Source organism: Phyllostomus hastatus, unplaced genomic scaffold (genome assembly GCF_019186645.2).
Source record: "Phyllostomus hastatus isolate PE091 unplaced genomic scaffold, TTU_PhHast_1.1 phas_contig_17, whole genome shotgun sequence".
Taxonomy (NCBI): domain Eukaryota; kingdom Metazoa; phylum Chordata; class Mammalia; order Chiroptera; family Phyllostomidae; genus Phyllostomus; species Phyllostomus hastatus.
The window spans coordinates 39,421,881-39,439,487 of NW_025333664.1; the positions used below are offsets into that span (position 1 = coordinate 39,421,881).

General features: G+C 38.6%; 1 protein-coding gene across 1 annotated transcript in view; it reads left to right on the forward strand.

Annotated features, from left to right (window-relative positions):
* Positions 1 to 17,607, forward strand: part of SLC24A3 (solute carrier family 24 member 3) — a 554,001-nt gene that overhangs the window by 37,376 nt on the left and 499,018 nt on the right. The window lies entirely within an intron of this gene.

Genomic DNA, 17,607 nt, shown 5'->3' on the forward strand with positions numbered 1-17,607 from the left:
CCATCTTTTTGGATTTATGGAATAGTCTGTGAAGGATAGGGGTTAGCTCTTCCTTAAATGCTTTGTAGAATTCTCCTGTGAAACCATCTGGTCCAGGGCTTTTGTGCGTTTGGAGTTTTTTGATTACTTCTTCAATGTCTTTTGTTATTATTGGTCTGTTCAGGCTTTCTGCTTCTTTTTCACTGAGTTTTGGAAGATTATATTTTTCTTTGTTAGGTGGGCCTGTATTGCTATGAACTTCCCTCTCAGGAACCCTTGGCTGTGTCCCATAAGTTTTGGGTTGTTGTGCGTTCGTTTTCATTTGTTTCCAGAAAACTTTTGATTTCTTCCCTAATATCACTCTCGACCCATATATTTGTCCATTTCACCTAGGTTTTCAAATTTCTTGGCATACAGTTCTTTGTAGTAATTTCTTACAATCCTTTGTATTTCTGTGGTATCCGTTGTAATCTCTCCTCTTTCATTTCTGATTGTGTTTATTCGGGTCTTCTCTCTTTTTTTCTTGATGAGTCTGCTTAAAGGCTTGTTGATTTTGTTTATCTTTTCAAAGAACCAGCTCTTGGATTCATTGATCCTTAGAATTGTGCTTTAAGTCTCTATGTCATTTAATTCTGCTCTGATCTTGGGTATTTCCTTCTTTCTGCTTGCTCTGGGCTGTCTTTGTTGTTGTTCCTTGATTTCTTGTAGATGTAGGGTTAGGTTGTTTGTTTGGAATGTTTCTAACTTTTTTAGGTGGGCCTGTATTGCTATGAACTTCCTTCTCAGGAATCCCTTGGCTGTGTCCCATAAGTTTTGGGTTGTTGTGAGTTCGTTTTCATTTGTTTCCAGAAATGTTTTGATTTCTTCCCTAATGTCATTCTTGACCCATTCATTGTTTAATAGCATGCTATTTAATTTCCATGATTTTGAGTGTTTTGGTTTTTTTTGCTTCGAGTTGGTTTCTAGCGTCAGTCCCTTGTGGTCCGAGAAAATGCTTGGTATGATTTTCTTGAAATTCTTGAGGCTTGTTTTGTGTCCTATCATGTGGCCAATCTTTGAAAATGTTCCGTGTACATTTGAAAAGAATGTGTATTTAGCTTCTTTGGGATGGAGGGGTCTGTATATATCAGTAAAGTCCATTTCATCCAGGGTATTGTTCAATGCCACAATATCTTTGTTGACATTTTGTTTGGAAGATCTCTCTATTTTTGATAGTGGGGTGTTAAAATCCCCCACTATAATTGTGTTGCTGTCCGTATCTTCCTTGAAGTCCTCTAAGATTTTCTTTATGTATTTGGGTGCTCCTATGTTGGGTGCATATATATTTACAATATTTATATCTTCTTGGTGGATTCTTCCCTTGAGTATTATGAAGTGACCTTCTGGGTCTCTCTTTATTGCCCTTTTTTGGAAGTCTATTTTGTCGGATATGAGTATTGCTACCCCAGCTTCTTTTTCCTGTCCATTTGCTTGGAAGATTTGTTTCCAGTGCTTCACTTTCAGCCTGTGCAGGTCTTATATCATGAGGTGGGTCTCTTGTAGGCAGCATATGTGTGGGTCATGTTTTCTTATCCAATCAGCTATTCTATGTCTTTTGATTGGAGCATTTAATCCATTTACATTTAAGGTAATTATTGATAGGTACTTATTCATTGTCTTTCATGTACGAGTGTTTCTCTCTCTCTCTCTCTTCCTTCCCTTCCTTAAAGCAGTCCCTTTAGAATCTCTTGCAGAGCTGGTTTGCTCGAGGTGTATTCTTTTAGACTTCTTTTGTCTGGGAAGCTTCTTATTTGGCCTTCTGTCTTGATTGAGAGCCTTGCTGCATAAAGTAGCCCTGGTTGCAGACCTCTGGTTCTCATTACTTGGACTATTTCTTGCCATTCTCTTCTGGCTTGAAGTATTTCCATTGAGAAGTCAGCTGTTAGCCTTATCAGGGGTCCTTTGGATGTTACTTCCTTTTTCTCCCTTGCTGCCTTTAAGATTCTCTCTTTGTCTTGAAACTTTGCCATTTTAATTATGATGTGTCTTGAGGTGGGCCTCTTTGGGTTCCTCTTGATCGTAACTCTCTGTGTTTCCTGGATTTATGTGACTTTTTCTCTCATCAAATTAGGGAAGTTTTCCTTCGTTACTTTTTCAAATAGGTTTTCGATTCCTTGCTCTTCTTCTTCTCCTTCTGGTATCCCTATTATACGGATATTATTACGTTTCATATTGTCTTGCATTTCTCTTAATCCCTCTTCATTCTTCCTGAGCCTCTTTTCCTTTTCTTGCTCTTTCTGGGTGTTGTTTTCTACTTTGTCCTCTAGCTCGCTAATTTGATCTTCTGCTTCATCGATCCTGCTTTTCATTCCTTCTACTGTGTTCCTCAGTTCAGAAATGGCATTCTTCATTTCCTCTTGGCCCTTGTTGAGAGTTTCTATTTCCTTTTTCATGTTTATATAGTTTGCAGTAAGATTGTTGTAGCTTCCCTTTAGTTTCTGATAGCTAATTGTGAGTTCATTGAACTTCCTGATAATCATTGTTTTGAACTCACTATCTGATAGTTGAGTTGCCTCTATTTCATTTAGCATTTTTCCTGAGTCTTCCTTTTTTCCTTCAATTGGGGATTGTTTCTTTGTTTTCTCATTGTTCATGGGTTTCTTCTTGTTAGCCTCTGTTTCTTAAATTGATCTGTTCTGGTTCCCTGCAATTATGGTGTGAACTTTTGTGGTAGAATACTTATGGGATTCGGTGGTGCAATATCTTTCATGTTTCCTGGTGTTCACATCTTCCCCCTACTCTTTTTTTGTGATCAGGTGGAGGATTAAGGTGAAATGGTTTAAGACAGCAAGACAGTGTACTATGATATTTACATTAGCAGCCAGTAGAGAAGAGATGGGTTATCCTTTGGCTCCTTATAGTGTTAACCGTGATCCTCCACCCCACTATCCACATTTTAGAAAGGATGGAAAGAGGATAAGACTCTTATTGGGGATGAGAGCATTGATAGTTGGATCTTGAAAGCTGTGAAGCTGTGGGAGGTCAGATTCTAAGGTAGGGTTGGAATAAAGATTAGTAAATAGGAGTAGTGTGTAAAATAATAGAGACAACCCCCACAATAGTATAGTTCAGGAAATTACAAAGTGGGCTGAGATCAGGTAGGGGTGTTGAGGTAGGGGTATGAACTAGGTCTTATTAACAGTAATAGTAAAGCAACAGTCTTGTGGCAGAATTGATGAGATCTAGATAACAAGAATAAGGAGTATAGAACCTTGAGACATGTATTAATGGAACACATATGAAGGATAGTAAATTATCAAGACACTGTGACTGAGATACCAGAGGGAACCTATCAAATGACAGTATAACCAGCCAAGCAAAGAAGATTATACAGAAAGAAAAATAATACCAAAATACTGTTAAAATAAAAAATGTCAGAAAAGTGAGAAAAAGGTAATACAAATTTACAGTAAATTGGAAGATAAAAAAATAAGGGAAAAAAAGCAGAAGATGGAGTGTAGGAGATATAAATCTGGATTGGAAGGAATAATACTAGGATGAATGGAAGAGAAACATAAGGGATTGAGAGATATAAAAATAATAAGAATTGAAAAATAAAATGTCACTTAAAACACAAGATAAAATCAATCAACCAACAGTCACAACAAAACAAAACAAAACAAAACAACCTCTTGTTGCTTTCTAACTGGCCAGACCGGTTTTTCTGATCTTGCTGGCTTCAGCTGGCTGAGGGACGTTTGAAATACTTATCACTCTTCCCAGCCAAATCTCAGTAAGTCTCTCAGGTACTATCCCCAGGGCCAATCTGACTTTCCCCTACAGGACCCTGGCCGCTCCCGAGCACACTGGCTCTCCAGAGCTCACTGCCATGTTCTCCCGGGCTCCAGGGTCCCTGAAGGGTTCCTGCGACTTTTCGACTTATCGGTTTCAGGATGCAAGGTCCTGGAATTGCATGGAGGCTTGCCCTTCCGCCAAATTACGCCACGATGAGTTCTATGATCTCAGGAAGCACCCGGAACATTTTGGGATTCACTGTGCCATCTTTGGGGATCATAAAAGGGCGCGCCCATCCACCAAATTTTTGAGTTTCAGACTCTAGGGATGCACTAAGCACTGCGTCCCTTCTGGGTTCACAGCCCGAGAGTCAGGATTCCCAATGGGGTGCATGCTTCCACAGTTCAGCACTGCATACTCCAGAAACCTGAGAATGCCTGCGCCCTTTCCTGGATCGGGGCTGCGAGGTCTGGGTTTTCCACTGATCCACACTCCCACTGGGCTAAGGGTGCGGGCGCACTTCCAGGCCGCCCCTGGTCATGCCAGCTGGAGGCACTCACTTCTCCCAGGGCTAAGGGTGGGTGTTCACAGTCCCTGGGTGATTTTTTTTTCCCAGTCCAACTGGCCTCTCTGTTCCTTCAAGCAACAAGGTCTCCCCTGGTGTTGCTCAACCTCCATATTCTGGGGAGGGAGCAGCGACTCCCCTCTCCCAGGAACCCTGAGGCAGACCCGGGAGCACCAGGCCTGGGGACTGCAGCCCCCCTGGTCCCCGTGCTGATCCCTGGGTCCCTTTTGTCCTGAAGCAGTCTCCTTACCATCTGTTTTTTTCAATGATCGCTATAATTTTTGATGTCCTGTATTCAAAAATGTTTCGGTAACCTAGGCCATTTGCTCTGTTCCTCCACCGATTCAAGAGTCTCCCTCCTCTTCACAGAAGCCGAGAATCATGCTGCCTAGAGTAAAGCTGCCATCTTCCCTCCCACCAAGTTCTTGTTTTTTTAATTGCATTTTCCATTACCATTTAGTTTCCTAATACCCCCTCCACCCCCAAATCACCACACCATTGTCCATGTCCATGAACCCTTTTTCCTTTTTGCTCAGTCACTTCACTCCTCCCCTCCCTTAGCTGTCATCCTGCTTTCTGTGAATCTGTCTCTATTTTGCTTGTTAGTTCAGTTTGCTCATTAGATTCCACATATGAGTGAAATCTTATGATACTTGTCTTTCTCTGACTGGCTTATTTCACTTAGCATAATGTTCTCTAGGTTCATCCATACTGCCACAAAGGTAAACTTTTATTCCTTTTTATGGCTGAGTAGTGATCCATTGTGTAAATGTCCCATAGTTGTTTTATCCACTCATCTACTGATAGACACTTGGGCTGCTTCCATATCTTGGCAATTGTAAATAACACTGAAATTTACATAGGGATACTTATGTTATTTTGAATTATTGTTTTGGGTTTTTTTCAGATATATTCCCAGAAGTAGGATCATGGGGTCAAAAGGCAGATCCGTTTTTAATTTTTTGAGGATATCTCCGTAATGCTTTCTACAATGGCTGCACCAATCTTTATTCTCACCAACAGTGCAGAAGGGTTCCATTTTCTCCACATCCTTTTCAGCACTTGTTGTTTGTTGATTTATTGATGATAGCCATTCTGACGGGTGTGAGATAATATCTCATTGTGGTTTTATTTTGCATTTCTCTGATGATTAGTGACATTGAGCATCTTTTCATATGTCTATTGGCCATCTGTATGTCCTCTTTGGAGAAGTGTCTATTGCAGGCCTTAGGCCATTTTTGAATTGGGTTGTTGATGTTGGTGGTGGTTGTGGTTATGGTGGGGTGTGTGTGTGTGGGTAGTTTTGTAAGTTCTATATAAATTTTGGATATTAACCCCTTGTTAGATGTATTGGCGAATATGTTCTCTCATTCTGTGAGTTGTCTTTTTATTTTGTTGATGTTTTACTTTGCTGTACAAAACCTTTTCAGTTTGTTGTAGTCCCATTTGTTTGTATTTCCCCTTGCCTGGGGAGATAAATCTGATAAACTATTGTTACGAGCTATGTCTGAGATTTTGCTGCCTATGTTTTCTTCTAGGATTTTTATGGTTTTTGGGTCTAAACATGTTTGTGAATAAGAAGAATAAACATCATTAATTGTCTATACTACCCCAAAAAACCTATATATTCAATGCAATTCTTATCAAGATTCTGATGACATATTTCATAGAATTAGAACAAATATATCAACAATTTATATGGAACCATGAAAGGTCCTGCATAGCAACTGTGATCCTGAGAAAAAACAAAATTGGTGGAATCACACTATCTAATTTCAAACTATATATTACACTACATAATTCCAAACTATATTATAAGGCCATAGTAATCAAAACAACATGGTACTGGCATAAAAACAGACACATAGATCAGTGGAACAGAATAGAGAACCCAGAAATAAACCGATACCTTTTTAGTCAATTAATATTCAACAGAGGAAGCAAGCACATAAAATGGGCTAAAGATAGTTTATTCAATAAATGCTGTTTGGAAAATTGGACAGATATGTGCAGAAAAATTAAACTATACCACTCTTACAGCATACAAAAGAATAAATTTAAAATGGATTAAATACCAATACTATTTTAGATAACAGTGGTGAAAGTGGACATTCCTGTCTTGTTCTTGATCTTAAGGAAATTCTTAGTTTTTCCTTGTTGATTATGATGTTAGCTGTGGATTTGTCATACACAGCCTTTATTATGTCAAGGTTTGTTTTATTTCTTCCCACTTTACTGAGAATTTTATTGTAAATTGGTGATGTATTTTGTCAAATCCTTTTCTGCATTTATTGATATGATCATATGATTTTTATTCTTCATTTTTTAAATCTAGCATATCACACTGATTTGAGGATGTTGAAACATTTTTGTGTCCCTGAGATAAATCTCATTTGATTATGGTGTATGATCTTTTTAATGTATAGCTGCATTCAGTTTGCTACTATTTTTTTGAGGATTTTTGCATCTGTGTTCTTCAGAGATATTGCCCTATGATTTTCTTTTGTTGAGTGCCTTTACTGGTTATGGAATCAGGATCATGCTGGCCTAGTACAATGAGCTTGAAAGTTTTCCCTTCTATTTCATTTTTTGAAATAGTTTTAGAAGGATAGGTTATTACTTCTTTGAATGTTTTGTAAAATTCACCCTGAAATGCAGGTCCAGGACTTTTGTTTGCTGGGAGCTTTTTGATTACTGCTGATTACTGCTTTGAATTTATTCATTGTAATTTGTCTCTTTAGATATCCTGTTTCTTCTTGATTCAATTTTGAAAGATTTTATGTTTCTAGGAATTTATCAATTTTTAAAGATTATGCAATTTGTTCGCATATGATTGTTTATAGTATAATTGTTTGCATTTCTGTGGTGTCAGTTGTCACATCTACTGTTTCATTTCTGATTTTATTCACTTAGGTCCTTTTTTTTCTTGATGAGCCAGGTTAAATGTTTATCAATCTTGTTTATTTTTTAAAGAATCAGCTCTTGGTTTCATTGATCTGTTGTATATTTTTAGACTCTATTTGATTTATTTCTGATCTGATCTTTATTATTTCTTCCTTCTTGCTTTGAACTTTGTTGTCCTTTTTCTACTTCCTTTAGGTGTAAGGTTAGCTGTTTATTTGAGATTTTTTTTTGTTTCTTGAAGCAGGTTTGTAATTTTATGAATTTCCCTGTTAGGACTGCTTTCACTGTCTCATAGGTTTTGGATAATTTTTGTTTCATTTTCATTTATCTTAAGATATTTTTATTTCTTTTTTTGAACTTATTGTTAACTCATTCATTGTTTAGTTACATGCAATTTGGTCTCCATGTGTTTGTGTGTGTTTTTCAATTTTTTAAAAATTGATTCGTAGTTTGATACCATTGTGGTTGGTGAAGATGCTTGATAGTATTTCAATCTTAAATTTATTGAGAGTTTTTTTGTAGCCTATCATGTGGTATGTCCTGGAAAATGTCCTAGAAAAGAATGTATATTCTGTTACTTTGGGTTGAAATGCCCCCAAATTATTAATTTAATCCACCTGATCTAATGTGTCATCTAAAGCTACTGTTTCTTTGTTGATTTTCTGTCCATTGATGTCAATGAAGTGTTAAGGCCCCCAATTATGACTGTGTTACTATCTATCTCTCCCCTTATGTCCATCAAGATATTTATGTATTTTTATGTTGGGCACACAAATATTTACAAGGGTTATATCCTGTTGTTGGATTGATTAATTTCTTATTGTGTAATGTCCTTTGTGTCTTATTTACATCTTTGTTTTAAAATCTATTTCTGTGCTGATCAGATGCATGGGGAAAATGGCCCTTGCTATAAATCCATACAACTCAGTCTCTTCCTGTGTGTCTCTGGTACCCCCTAACTTGCTCAGAATTCCTCAAGATTTTTTTTTTAAGAAGGATTGCAACATAAGCTCAGACTGGTTGCCACTGGCAGGGCCTACAATTGTGTGCATGTTGGGCAGGACAGAACTGCTGGGAGTTGTGAGTTTAGGGCTAGTGTAGCTCCCTAGCCTGAGGCCATATGTGGGGATTGCTGGACCCAGAAAATATGGCATCTGTGGTCAGTGCGGTAGAGGGATTCAATCCAGCAACATAGGTGGCTGTTTCTCCAACCTTCTCCCTGAAACCATGCAACTCAGTCTCTCCCTGTATGATTCTGGCATCCTTGAGTGGTTTTTTTCTCTGCTGGAGCCCATGGTGTGTGAGAGTGAAATTTTGTGTGCTGTTCCTTTAAAAGAATACCTGGGTTTCCAGTGGCCTTCTGTCTCACAGGGGGAGACTAAATCTCTGCTGATTTTCACAACCACATGTTATGAGTGTTCCTCTTCCTGGCACTGGTGATCTGTGCTGGGGAGCCCAGTGTGGGGTTGAGACCCCTCATTCTTCTGAGGGGGATTTTTGCAGCTGAGATATCCCTCCAGATTCTCAACCCCTGCATGTGGGCATGGAGACCAGCCCATTTTGTGTCTCCACTCCTCCTACCAGTCTTGATGTGGTTTCTTCTGTATGTCCTTAGTTATAAGACTTCTATTCAGCTAGTCTTAAGATTATCCAGGTTGATTGTTCTATGATTTAGTTGTAGTTTTGCTGTGGTCATAGGAGGAGGTAAGTGTAACTTGTACCTACTCACCATCTTGGCATCCCCCTCCATAAGAAGGCAGTTCACAGTTCTGTTCAACATGATAACTGAGGGCCACATGCAGCCAATTGAAATGGGGAATTGCACTTAAAATGGGAATTGCACTTGAGATGGGGAATTGCACTTGAGATAGGGAATTGCACTTGAGATGGGGAATTGAGGCATATTGTCAGTGTAAAACACTCACCAACTTTTGAAGACTTAAAGAAATGTGAAAATCTCATTAATAACTTTAGGTTGATGATGTGTTGTAGTCATAATATTTTTGATATACAGTTGACCTTTGACTCGTGCAAGGGAAGGATCAATAATGTCTTTGCAGTTTAAAACACGTGTTTAACTTTGGACTTTCCCAAAACTTGAGTTGTCACTTGGTAGCAATGGATGATAGGTTCTAAGATTCTAATGGATACCAAAATGCTTGGATGTTCAACTTCCTTATATAACATGTTGTAGAATAATGCATACTGTCAGCCCTCTACATCTACAGATTCCCAGCCATGGACTGAAACTACTCTTGGGAATCTGAGGATGCAAAACCAGGGTTATGGAGTGTCAACTGTATACTTATTGAAAAAAATCCACATATAAGTAGACCTGTGCAGTTCAAGCCTGTGTTGTTCAGCATTCAACTGTATTGGATTAAGTAAAATTAATTATTAAAATTAATTTCATGTTTCTTTTTTACTTTTGTAATGTGAATACTAGAACATTTGTTACATGTGTGGCTTACATTTATAGGCATTTTATTTCTGTTGTTCAGCACTCTTATAGTTTTTTAATTCCTAATTGTATGGTTTGAGGTTAGTGCTTTATTTTCTCTTAAACTCAGTTTTCTCCTTTATGAAAAGGGGTGATAAGTGTTTTGTGTACCTTAGATAGTTGAGAATATTCACTAGAGAAATGAATACTTGATAAGTGGTAAAGCTTTATACCTACACTGATTGATTTTGTTTCTTGTTTGTCAGTTCTTTTTTCTTCTGGAGCACTGCACAGTCCCAGAAATAGAAAAAAAGGGCTTGGAGAAAGTTTAGCACATTGCTGGCATCTTACCTTTTATTTATTTATTTATTTTTTTGAGCCAGAAAGCAAGACCCATCTCTAGGCAAAGTTTTGTTATTTGTCTTCTTTAGGGGTTTTGTTTTACTTTTGACAGAATTCTGTGTGCCTGGCATCTTTTAAATCCCACTGTGGTCGTACAGAAGGGTAAAAATGAGCATGCAAAGCTGAAACCCTTTTAAAAAATCTTAATATTCAATGAGAAAAATTGTGGTGGCTTTGTGAGCTTTGAAATTGTCATGTCATTAAAAATAATATTATTATTGGTTATAAATGTATAGTGAAAGGTAAAATAGTAAAGCTAATATTTATTTAGTACACTTAAAAACATTAGTAATATCAAGAATTAAAGTGTGTCCTTTCTGTGTAAAAAAAAAATTTCACTGACAGTGCTTACAATATAAGTTGAGCATCTTTTCTTGGTCCTGGCTAGTTGTCCTGCTACTTTCTGAGTTTGGATCAGCTTCTAACACTCTATCCTTTGTGCTTTCAGTGTCATGAAGTGTCTCTGTGAGTTCCTCTTATGTAAAGTTTTTTGCAGGTGTCACTTCCTTTAATATGTCTTCATCTTTTTTTGTCACAACCACTTTCTTTATTTGTGCCAATAAGTTGTCTTTACTGAGTTCACCTGGCTGCAGATCTAAAGTCTCAGGACCACAACACTAACAAGTGGTGTTTCTATAACTTCATTTATTCTCTATTTATGTTTCCCTTCCAGTGTTACCACTTTCCATTTTTTTTTGCTGCACTTTTATCTCTTTGGCCAATTTCTTCTTTTGATTATTCATGTCATAGAATGTCACATGGCTTTATCAGTGGGAGACAAGGGGCAACACAGCCACATGATGGTAGTCTGTTGATTCACTGAGTCACTGATGGAGTGAACAGTCATGACAGACTTTGAAAACATTGATGTGTTAGTCATCCATCATGGTGTGGATTAAGGAGCTATCAGTGAAGTTTTAGCAATTTGTCACACTTAATGTATCATGGTAACTGAAACTTAAACTTTGAGTTTGAGGCCCTAGTATTATTATTCATCCAAACTGTGGCACCTGAGATTAGTGTCTCTCAGACTATGCAAAGTGAGGACTGACTGTTTTTGGCAACAGAGGGTTATTCCTTATGGACAAAGAAACCCTTGGATCTTTGTCTCTTGTCCCTTGTCTGATATGAAAGGCACCCTTTCCTATTTCTGGTCCTCAGACATTATCTTGTGGGCATGCCAAGTGTGCTGGGAGAAACGCACAGGGGCCAGCATTCATTAAGTCATTCGACAGCTATGTGCTTCGTATCCATCTATGCTGGGTATGTGCTAGACTCTGGCATGTTTGCTGTAACCAAAAGTGCCTTAAATTGCTCTCATTTTTGTTTTTTGGCAGCTAACTTTCCAGCATATTTTCCAAACCACCACTTATACCATTTGCACAAGGTTTTACAGTGACTTCTTACTTGCATGAGTTTCCACTATCTCAGTTGCTGGGATACGCATGCTTTCAGAAGCATCAAGTTTCTGAGACTGGGCTATGGTTCACATCTGGGCATGCTATATGGGACAGTCCATTTTCTAAACAAAACAATCCACTAATGGACACAGTCAAAACTTGCATAGTTATTGCTTAATTATTTAAAGTATGTGTCATCAAAGCTAGTCACATTCTTGGGAGCATTTCCTTTCTTCACTGTTTTTAATTGACCTGGGAATTATGGCTACGATACTCTAAAGGGTGTGTTATGGTTTATTTAGGATAAATTTTTTTGCCTGGAGGGTTAAATTCCACTGAAAAACTAAAGAGAGGTGTGGCAGGACAAGTTCATGACCTTAGAGCTTTAATAATTTTTTAAATCCATTTAAGATTCTTCATCATTAAATACATTAAGTAGTTCTGGCAAATAATGTATTTTGCTTAAGAAATCCAAAACTCTTTTTTATCACTTTATTTTTTAATTTAAATTATTTTATTGTTGTTCAATTACAGCTGTCCGTATTTTCTCCCCGCCTCTTTCTCCCAACCCCTCCAAACCCACCTTCCTCCCTTGCTTCCACCCTCTCATTTGGTTTTGTCCTTGTGTCCTTTATAGTAGTATTTCCCGAAAACCCTTCCCCCTCCCCTCTGGCTATTGTTAGATTGTTCTTAATTTCAGTGACTCTGGTTATATTTTGTTTGCTTTTTCTTTTGCTGATTATGTTCCAGTTAAAGGTGAGATCCATATGAGGTATTTGTCCCTCACTGCCTGGCTTATTGCAGTTAGCATAATGCTCTCCAGTTGTATCCATGCTGCCCCAAAGGGCAGGAGCTCCTCCTTTCTCTCAGTTGCACTGAATTCCATTATGTAAATGTACCATAGTTTTTTGATCCATTCATTTACTGATGGGCACCTAGGTTGCTTCCAACACTTGTCTATTGTAAATTTTGCTGCTATGAACATTGGGGTGCATAGGTTCTTTTGGATTGATGTTTCAGAGTTCTTAGGATATAATCCTAGCAGTGGAATTGATGGATCAAAAGGCAGATCCATTTTTAGTCTTCTGAGGAAGTTCCATACTGTTTTCCATAGTGGCTGCACCAGTCTGCAATCCCACCAACAGTGCAGTAGGGTTCCCTTTTCTCCACAACCTCTTCAACACTTAACTGTTTGTTGCTTTGTTTATGATGGCCATTCTGAGTGGTGTAAAGTGGTATCTCATTGTGGTTTTAATTTGCATCTCTCTGATAGCTATTGGTACTAAGCATCTTTTCATATGTCTCTGGACTCTCTATGTCCTCCTTGGAGAATGTCTGTTCAAGTTCTTTGCCTATTTTTTAACTGGTTTTTTTTTTGGTCTTCCTGGAGTGGAGTCATGTGAGTTCTTGATATATTTTGGAGATCAAACCTTTGTCCGAGGTTTCATTGGCAAATGAGTTTTCCCATACAGTTGGCTCTTTTTTTCATTTTAATGCTATTTTCTTTAGCCATGCAGAAGGTTTTTAATTTGATGAGGTCCCATTTGTTTGTACTTTCCTTTATGTCCCTTGCTTTAGGGGGCATATCCATGAAGATGTTACTGCGTGGGATGTCTGAGATTTTCCTGCCAATGTTTTCCTCTAGGACTATTACAGTGTTACGACTTATATTTAAGTGTTTTATCCACTCTGAATTTATTTTTGTGTATGGTGTAAGTGGGTGATCAAGTTTCATTTCTTTGCATATAGCTGTCCAGATTTCCCAACACCATTTGTCGAAGAGCCTATTTTTACTGCATTTTATGCTTCTCCCTGCTTTGTCAAATATGAATTGACCATAGAGACTTGGGTTTATTTCTGGGCTCTCTGTTCTGCTCCATTGGGTATGTACCTGTTTTTATGCCAGTACCAGGCTGTTTTGATTACGGTGGCCTTGTAACACAATTTGCCATCAGATATTGTGATCCCTCTTACTTTGTTATTTCTCAAAATTGCTGCAGCTATTTGCGGTCATTTATGGTTCCATATAAATATCTGAAATGTTTGTTCTATATTTGTGGGATATGTCATGGGTACTTTAATAGGGATTGCATTGAATCTATAAATTGCTTTGGTTAGTATGGCCATTTTGACAATGTTAATTCTTCCGATCCTTGAGCATGTTACATGCTTCCATTTGTGTCTTCCATCATTTCTTTTTTCAGTGTTGTGTAGTTCTCTGAGTACGGGTCTTTTACCTTCTTGGTTAGGTTTATTCCTAGGTACTTTATTTTTCTTGTTGCTATATCAAATGGGATTTTCCCCCTGATTTCTGTTTCTGATATTTCACTGTTGGTGTACAAAAATGCCTTTGATTTCTGAGTATTGACTTTGTATCCCACTGTTTGCCAAATTTATTTCTTAGGTCAAGTAGTTATTTGATGGAGTCTATAGGATTTTCTATGTACACTATCATGTCCTCTGCAAAAAAATGACAGTTTTGCTTCGTCCTTTCCAATTTGGATGCCTTTTATTTCTTTTTCTTGTCTGATTTCTGTGGCTAGGACTTCCAATACAATGTTGAATAGGAGTGGTGAAAGTGGGCATCCTTGCCTTGTTCCTGATCTTAGTGGGAAAGCTCTAAGTTTTTGTCCATTGAGTATGATGTTGGCTGTAGGTGTCTTATATATGACCTTTATTATGTTTAGGAATGCTCTTCTACTCCTCCTGTGCTGAGTGTTTTTATCATAAATGGGTGCTTTACCTTATCAAATGCTTTTTCTGCATTTATTGATATGATCATGTGATTTTTGTCTTTTCTTTTGTTTATGTGGTGTATTATTTTTTTTTCGGTTTGCAAATATTGTACCATCCTTGCATCCCTGGGATGAATCCCACTTGGTCATGGTGTAAGATCTTTTTAATGTATTGCTGGATGCAGTTTGCCAATATTTTGTTGAGGATTTTAGCATCTATGCTCATCAGGGATATTGGCCTGAAGCTTTCTTTCTTTGTTATGTCTTTATCTGGTTTTGGGATTAGGATGATGTTGGCTTCATAAAAAGAGTTTTGGAGTCTCCCATCTTCTTGAATTTTTTGAAATAATCTGTGGAGGATGGGGGTTAGCTCTCCCTTAAATGATTTGTAAGATTCTTCTGTGAAACCACCAAAACTGTTTTGATGAAAACAGTTTTATGGCTCCAGTGGTAAAGGTAACCAAATGCTTATTGAACTATTAGTGTGCCAGGAGCTGTCATTTACCATACACAACCTCATAAAAGCCTCATAGGCTAGGAACCAGTATCTGCATTTATATAGTTGAGGAATCTGAAGCCTAAACAGGTAAATTAAGATGCCCAAGATCTTACCTGTTAGAGTTGGATTTTGAGTTTTGACTTTGTCCAAATCCAAAGTCTTATACTTTCCCATATAGAATAATCATAAATGCCTTGCAAACTGGCCACCACTCTTTAATCTTGGTCCCATTGGAGACATCACTAATGGATAACCTATTTATTCTCCTGCCTTATGCCATTCATGTTGTTACTCATGAAGAAGATGACTGGTGCTCAAAATGGAAAACTTATTTCAGCCCCTAAATGAAAGGTAATGTGGACAAAAAGATTCTGGGGATATCTGGACTAGGGAGGCAATGGTGCAGCTGTTTGTGGCCAGTTTTTAGACCAGTTTGGCTGCTCACTATTGTTGAGTCAGAGGTGTCCCATCCTCCTTCTAACATTTTCCCTGTACTCACTATTTCTATATTTGGGATACTAAGAGAAAGCTAATATATTCCCTGTGGAATACACCACAGACAGGAAGAAAAGCAATTATGTAGTTAAATCCTGTCTGTTTAGCCTCTGTCTTGGTTTGGGTTTCCCTAAAAGCAGTCTCACAGACAAGGACTTGGTTGTAGGCAGTGACTGAAGACTTGCTCCAAGAGAGGGAATGAGCAAAGTGAGACAAGGGGTGGGTGCCTTCTTAAGCAGAATACTGCCGTGAGTGACTGGGATTAACCCTACATCTCTGAAAGACTATGTGGAACATGCCCCAGAGACAAGAAACTTAGGTATTTATCCACCATGTCAAATCCCATACTGGTGGAGGGCTGTTCTCATTCTTTTTTCCTCTTCCAGAATTAAATTTTCTTTGTTGCTTCTGTGCCAATCTGCTTCCCTTGGTGTTGGAGAAAGCCCTCAGGAGGCGAAGGTCAGAGATTCAGGCAGTGGAATGGGAAGCTTTGAGCAGGACACTGAGCCAGGGGCACCCACATGTAGTCCTGAAGCAGGGCTTCTCCAGTGTCTGCTCTAGTTGGCTTCTGTTGGGAGATTTTCCCAGGTGGTGGGCAGAAAGTTAAGTTGGTCCCACTTACCTCACTTTGGGAAGTCACCCATCTTCTTATTTTGAATGCTTAGTGCCATGGATGTAGACTTCAAATGGCCTTTCTCTGTGGCCAGGCCCCATTGTTAGTGGTCAGAGCTCAATAGTGTGGAATTAAAACTTATGGCAGTGGTTGATTCCATCAAAAACAACACAGAACACAGTGTATAGCTTCTAATAAATTCCTTGTTATTTTTTATAACCATTTTGGGCAAGCATTGTTTATCTTGACACAGAGGGCCATGCCAGTCAGAGTAAATGTCACCCAGACCAGACAACCATGGACTGAAGACTGAAGAGTGTTGGGGCCCAAATCACTAGCTTTGAAGTGGAGTCAAATAGTTGTTTCAATAGTAGAAGGGGCAAGGTGGTCAGATGACCTTTGCAATGAAGAGATCCTCAGCTTTGGGAGATCCCTAAAGTTGTGGATAACAAGATCTTTGCCACTGAAGCTTGAAGCAAAAAAGAAAAAGCAGTGGCAGTGACAGGGGAATTATATATTTGCAGTATTAAGTGCTAATTAACCTCAATGGTGGATTTTAATCATTGCTGTCATCTGTTGAAATTAGCTAGCTAACATAATGGTTCAGTTTCATTGTTTCCAGTGGGCAGATACTCAAAACTGTTCTTTTCTCTTCCTACCTCTCTTTCTGTAGCTTAAAAAAAGCCTGAAATTCAAATGGGGGCACATTTTTTTGAGAATCTCCTTATACTTTCTCTTGAGTTGTCTTGGTACATTTTTTTTTATGTGGCTTTGTCTACCCAGATTGTGTAAACTTGACAGAGAACAACTCCACACTTCTTATTCAATACTTTTTATGGACCTCCCATGATAAATTTCTTTGGATCCTCTAATAGCATCTCCAGCATGGGAGAGGGTCAACATGTATTTAGAATTAAAGTGTTCATAGATCTGTGTTCAATTCTAAAGAGATACACAGAAGAGGTGGTACTTGATTTCACAATCTCATGGTAGCTACTCGGTGTGCCTTTCGATTTATACTGTAGAATTATGCAATAGGTACTGTGCCTCTTGGAGTTAAGCAAGGCCATGTGCAAACTTCTGGAGCAATTTCTGGATGATTAGCTTGCCATGAGATTAAGCAATACTGCTGGTCCTAATATGCCCCCAGGTAGCAGACAAAATAGTAGGCATCCTAGCATTTGCCCAAGTGGTTCATACTCCTCTGCCTTTTCCTAATGGTGGAGTAGGTGGAGGAGAACAGACCTGAAGTTTTATATTCCCTGTGGGGTCTGTCTGGATGTTGCAGGGCCCAGGTCATGTCCTGGAAATTTCAATCAGTGGCTCAACGTGTTGAGTATAAATTACCTGCCCCTGTTGGTTTCAGGAGTCAGTTACTTTTAAGGTATTTTCACTACAGGAAAAACATGCAATTAATTCTGATTCCACGGTCAGATGCAGGTGTGTGTGGCACACACTAATGTATCCCTTGCCACACATCACCCTGGCACAGCCCTACTGCTAGCTCTGGCACCTGAAGTCTTCCAAGCAGTCAAATCAAAATCCTCTGGACCTGTCAGACCTTTAAGCCAATATAGTCTGGCATTCACTTCTTTTATTGTTTCCCACTTGTTTAATTGAGTCATCAAGATCTTTATGGAAAGGAACCACATCTGTACACCATCCTCTGTGGCCTTCCAAGGTCTTGGCATGGGTCTTGCCCATCAAGGAGCTGTGGGAAGTCATGCCTCTCTGCCCTTCATTCTCCCCATGTTCCTGTCTGGGTTCTCCTCATGCCACATTGCCGTTGTTGAGTACCTAC